The sequence below is a fragment of the Sparus aurata genome, chromosome 22, assembly GCF_900880675.1.
Source record: "Sparus aurata chromosome 22, fSpaAur1.1, whole genome shotgun sequence".
In the NCBI taxonomy this organism is placed as follows: domain Eukaryota; kingdom Metazoa; phylum Chordata; class Actinopteri; order Spariformes; family Sparidae; genus Sparus; species Sparus aurata.
In genome coordinates, this window is record NC_044208.1 from 5,227,860 (window position 1) to 5,233,826 (window position 5,967).

The following is a 5,967-nucleotide window of genomic DNA, read 5'->3' on the forward strand; positions in this document are numbered from 1 at the left end:
AGCTGTTTAAAATTAATATAATCTTTAACATATAAAGTATTAACTATGGACTGTATTTTCTGGTGTGTTTCGGGTTGTAGAATCTGTGCCAGCGGGATGTAATACTTCCGGTCGTCCAGCTGTCTATTTGCCTCAATGAGGTAACTAGTGCGATCCTGGAGGACAATCTGGCCGCCCTTATCTGCCGGCTTAATAACGATGTTATCCAGCTTCATTAAAGTTGTTAAAGCTCTGCGTTGTTCTTTTGTGATATTACTTGCTGGTTGATGCTCTTTTTTTACGAGGTAATTTCAATGACTTGAATGCTGCCAGATCCTGTCTAATTAAATCATTAATAACTGTGGAGACAATATTATTGTCCAGTTCCCACGTTGATGGGTTGATAAACAGTAAATGTAAATAATCTAAAATTATGAGGAAAATGATCAAGAATCTTTATTCTTCTATGATAGTCATGTAAATCCTTTCTTAGCTCTAACTTATGAAAAGAGGTGGGTGTCGGGATAAATGTAAGTCCTCTCTCTAAAACTTCACTTTCTGCTTTACTAAGTTGATATGACGCACATAGATTCATAATATTGGATGAGAGGGGATAGGGAATTTCCTTATTCCCCTCTATGAGTTTAACTGATCTGTCCAAGCCTCCAAGATCATCTGAGCTGTACCAGCGGTCCAATGGACATTATCCTGAGTCACCTGAAAATAAAGTTTATTAATATCATTCAGAAAATCATACTTTTTAATGATGATGTTTTTAATAGCATCTAAGAGATGTTTTTGATCTGCATCTAGTTTGTCCGAATAGTTGATTACTGGGACGCGGATTTTGGCATTAGGAAAGGTCTGTTTTGCCATGCTAACCAACAAGCCGAACTGTTTTTCTGTGGTCGCTGGAAGAAGACGCTTCAGACCGTTGTTGAGACCGACCGACAGGATCACTTCACGCACCTCCTTAACAGGTTTGAGTTTCTTTAAGATTTCATGTAAATGGTGACAGGTCTCTCCTGGAAAGCTATCCACCTGAATGTCTTCACTCTCAAAACCGGGAATGTGGGCTAGATTTCAATCACCCACGACAACGACAGATTTAATTACTTCTAAATTCCACTCTTAATTGGGATGTCTCCTGGGCTCACTCCTAGAGGCTGCAGGTTGATGAGAGAGGACCGATGACTGCATGGCACCCTCAGAGTTTACTGGTAAGTCAACAGAGATGTTAGTGTCAGTTCTGTTAGTAACCTTCCTCATCGGGTGCACAGTCATATTCAACTCGGTTACTTTCTTCCTCACATCAGTCTGCATTTTGTTACCTCGTGTGCCAAGAAATGCCCCATGTTGTTCAGAGGGGATTTCCTGTGAATCAGGGAGAGATGAGATGGTGTCCGCAATTATTGTCACTACATTATTTAAGCAGAGAGCATTATTACTTATTACGGTATCGTTACCCATTGATTCTCGCTTGCTTTCTGCGTTAGGTTGTTCATATGCAGAAATCTGTGATAAACTCAAATCAGGTTGCGCATTTTCTACCATATTTAAAGTAGAAGCCTCAGTAGGCTCGGGAAATAGCAGTTGCTGGTCACGTGTCTAGTCATTAACCTCAGAGGTGATAGATGGGGAGATCTTAGATTCGCCATTTTGGACTATTTCCTCTCTCTGTGGAGTCGGGTAATTTTGTCTGGCTGGACTAGGAATGGTCTCCTCTGTTATCGGTGTGATAACGTCAGGAGGCCTCCGCTGGCTGTCTTTTACGAGATTTGTCGATGGACTCTGGGGACATGACACAGGTAAGACATTAACAGCTATATTATTATAAGTCGGAGTAATTGGCCGGTTGGCAGCTTGAGATGGAATTATTGAGCATGTGTCTAAAGGTGCGATCGTGCTCCAGTCCAGCAAGAGTGGGGACCGAAGGGGGTCCGGCTCGTCCACTGAGTGGAGAATTTGGCCCAAATCAGGCGTCGAGGTCGGATGAAAGAGCACCTGGGCTGCTGCCATATTGCCGCCATCCGTCTGCTGCATGGTGTTGGATGTGTTGTTAGAATGCGAACCTGAGGTAGTTACACGTCTATTTCTAGACAGTCTAGATTTTCTCTGCAGTTTAGACTGAGGTGTAATCACAGCTGTTACTGTAACTTGTTTAGGTGGATGAGACGGTACTCTGTCAGATGTCGCGGTGGTGACATTGAGGCTCTCCCCTGGGACGGAACAAAACACTCTCAGCATAGTTTGGGCCGGGGCTGGTAGTTCAGGGAAATCAAAGTCTTGTAATACAAGAGATGGTCTGTTTAAGGCTTCACTGTTCTAAGGTAGCATAATCATTGAGCGTAAAGTATCAATGGAAGATTTTGTCAGTTTTCGTCCATATCTGGAGTGTGCCCAATTCAGCGCTTTATTGTATGCTTCCAACTGAAACTCAGACAGATGTAATAGATTTGAGGAGATGACATCATCATAATGTTCCCTCAAAATCAGAAAGTAGTTTTTTACCCATTCTGCAGTATTCAGCTCTACTTTGGCTAATGTAGCCTGATGAGGAGAAGCTGGTTTAATGAAAGTGGACATTTTTCTGACATTCCCCTGGGAAAGATGTTCATCTCCAGTGAGCTGCTGATTATCTCTGAGTGATGAATCGCTTGTAACAGTTTAAAGTAAGTTTTGGTTAACTCTGGTTGTGGTTGTATGTGTGTTGAGGCTACCTGCTGTGGCTCCGGACCTGAAGCATTTCTGCTAGGAGGAAGGGGGGTGGGGGGAGAGTCTCCCACCTACACCATTGTCTCGGGGAATCGTGCCCTGAAATTGGCTGGAGAGAGGTCAACTCTGGCCTTTGCCATACTGGTCAGTGCTAATTCTAATCTACTAACTTAGAAGAGAAAGAGAACAAAAGAGAGAAAAAAAAGGGAGTGTGGTTTTCCACCCATCAATAGAAAATCATCACATACCTAAAGAAACCAAACAAAACAGCATTAATAGTAGAAATGTAAATTAAAATAATAGGAAAAGATAAATTAAAAAATACAAAAGTTAGATCTGTATAGTAAAGAAGAATTGAAAGGGGATCTAAAAAGGGGAGTAATGGGGGAGGGAAAGCTCGGGGGAAGATTGAGTATTGCCCTACTAGATAACTCAACCTATTTGGCAAAGATAATCTAAAAAAAAAAAAACGGAATTTTGATAAATGTTGAAAAAATCTCAGTGAGACAATATCACTTAGAATGATCAAATATCCCATAAAAATAAAAAAATCATTATTTTCTTAAAGAGAGTAGAGCTAAAATTGCTCCTAAAAGATTAAAAACTCTCCACTGAAGCTCTAAAAGCAGAGCAGATTACCAAATGAGAAACTGTCGGCCGTACTGGTCGGCAAATTTGGGCACGCTTTCGCCTATTCTGGCAACTGTGTTGTGGAGGAGAGGGGGAGAAGGAAAAACAGAGACAGAAAAATGTATTGTCATCTCCCAGCTTATGTTCAGTGGTTGCAATATGCCTTGTCAGACGTGAAGAACAAACCAACTAACTACTAACTAACTAATACTAGCACTAATAATTACCACTTAACAAGTTACATAAGCAACCTGCTAGTTCTGGTTGCTTAATGAGTGAAATTGCCTAAGCCCTGTTTAAGAAATGAGAAGTACACTCACTTAACCCAGAGACGTTCCAAATCCGCCCTGGGATTGGCCACGGGATTTCCTCTGGTGTCCAGGAAAAAAAGCCCCTTGCCAGCTGCAGCTCTCCCCAGCCTCCTGAGGAGTGTCGGCCTGATGGCGGTGTGGTAGGCAGCGAACCACTGTGGGTGGGAAACAAAATGTCAAGATGTTTTTTTCAAGTCAGTTGTCGGTGGAAATGGTTTCTTCACTTGAATGTAAAACACAGACAAAAAAACACTCAACTCACCCTATACCCATCTAAGCTTTCTCTGAGCTGTCTGAGAAGCTGATGGTTGTCCCGACACCAGCGGTCACCTCCCTGTCAGTCCAGTCAGTGAGCTGTGATGGGGCATTACTTTTGTAGGTAATGATACAAACAACTTCAAGTGCAAGAGACTCAAAGTTTCAAGGAAACAGAAACTGTCTGGATGGAAAATTGGAATAAGTGTACGCTTACTTTAAATTCCAGCACCGTCTTCTTAGCGATGCCGTGCGACTTCATGAGGGTGTCCATCAGCACATACTGGAAAAACGCCATGTGGTCAAAGGACATCTGCTCTCCTGCTCGAGCCTTTGGCAGGCTGCCTGCATCCAATACCGTCCCTTCTCCAGCATATGCTCATGGTGGGACTTCCTGTTTTCCTGAGACCTGACATGCATCACAGATTCACAACGGTAATGTATATTTGAGACATTGAAAAAAACAAAAAAAGAATGCACGGCCTTCTCCAATTGTAGTCAGGTGAAGTGTGTAGTCACAAGCACATATGCGTGTTATTACTTACATCTTTCACAGTCAATTTGTATGCTGACCGGCCTTATCCGCGGAAGGGTTAGGATTGGGGAACTGAGCCTGCGCCCCGAAAGACACAGGAGGTGCACGGTCCTTCCCCCATGAATCCACTCTCCCCCGATCCTGACTGTGTTTGAGGTTACGGGCTGTGTTACAGACTTCTTCACGCCTAGCACACTGTGAAAACAATGTAACTGGTGTTGTATGGCTGACAGAGGTCTGTATCTCTGGTAAGTCAGAGCAGGAATGAGTAACTCTCCTCCAGCCTCCTTTTATCACCTCCCCTCAGGTCTGTCTCCGTATTTTGGCTGTCTTTGGCCCTCCCCGTGTCTACGTATTTTCAAGTGCTGGATGTTTGTTAGTTTGACCATGAAATGAGTATAATGTTTGTGTTCTTTAATTCTTCCAATTTTCTAAAGTTATTATGAATTGTTGTTTTTAGCCCTGTCAAACGTACGTATTCAATTAATGTTTTTAAATCATGTAAGAGGTGCTTAAATTGATGTATTTTAAGAAATCATGTCCTCAATTTGATGTTTTTAAATCATTGTTGTGCAAGGGCGGACTGGCGTACGGGGACACCGGGGATTTCCCCGGTGGGCCGGTGGGCTGGGGCAGGCTGGCCATTGGGAGTTTCGGGAGTATTCCCGAACTGCCGGTCTCTTCCAGGCCGAACCAGCCCGTGGTCGGAACGTTTTTTTTTTTACCCCATAAAACGGCTACAGGTGGCACAGAGTGGAACGCCAGACTGGGTCAATCTAATATTTTGTATATTAAGGGGGGATTCGAGCGGCCCCTCCCAACTTGAGCTGATCCTTGTTTCTTTTGAAATGTGATTGGCTCAGCCGCTCAGTCTGTCATTACACTGTTATTTTCCTGTTTGAATAAAGAAAGAGGAGCGGGATAAATTCAAATTAGCAAACATGCTAAAAAGAAATAAGCCGGAGAAAGAGATGGGTGGAGCAGAAAAATGAAGGGCAAAAAAGAAAAAACGGTTAAAACAGGATGCAGCCTAATGCTCCATATTAACAGAGTTTTTAGTGGTGGAGGGGTGAAGGTCAGCGCGGCTACAGTCCGCCAGGCCAGTGAAGACACGGAGCCAGCAGCAGACCCAGTGCCGGTATGTCGGGCTGCGATGGGTCGGGTTGTAATTTCAGGCCCCCTGAGAACTCTAGTTTGTGTTTTTGGATGTGTTCAAGGCACACAGAACTTGGCTGTCCGCCGATCGGATCGGCCGATATTTTGCATTTTGTGCAATTTGCAAGATCGGCCCTAATGTCTTAATTCACCGATCCGATCAATGACGTCATTGTTGTGTTGAAACTTTTTGCAGATGTTCCCGTTGCATAGATTGCAGATGGATTGTGTTTTATCTGTCTCATTTACTCCGAAGAAGTTCCACAGCACCGACATGTTTGTTTGCAAGTGATGATGTTGCTAGCTAATGATTCAAGATTCAAAAAACTTTATTGTCCGTCACATAGTGACAGTGCTCAAAACATAAACGCCACAAAGACATAAAGA

At 43.2% G+C, this 5,967-nt stretch overlaps 1 long non-coding RNA gene across 1 annotated transcript; it reads right to left on the reverse strand.

Annotated features, from left to right (window-relative positions):
* Window positions 1-3,911: 3,911 nt before the first annotated feature.
* Window positions 3,912-4,667, reverse strand: LOC115573655 (uncharacterized). The gene is made up of 3 exons (XR_003982320.1): window positions 4,436-4,667; window positions 4,108-4,299; window positions 3,912-3,989 (listed from the first exon to the last, which is right to left on the reverse strand). It is a non-coding gene; the product is annotated as an uncharacterized LOC115573655 (long non-coding RNA).
* Between the last annotated feature and the right edge of the window lie 1,300 nt (window positions 4,668-5,967).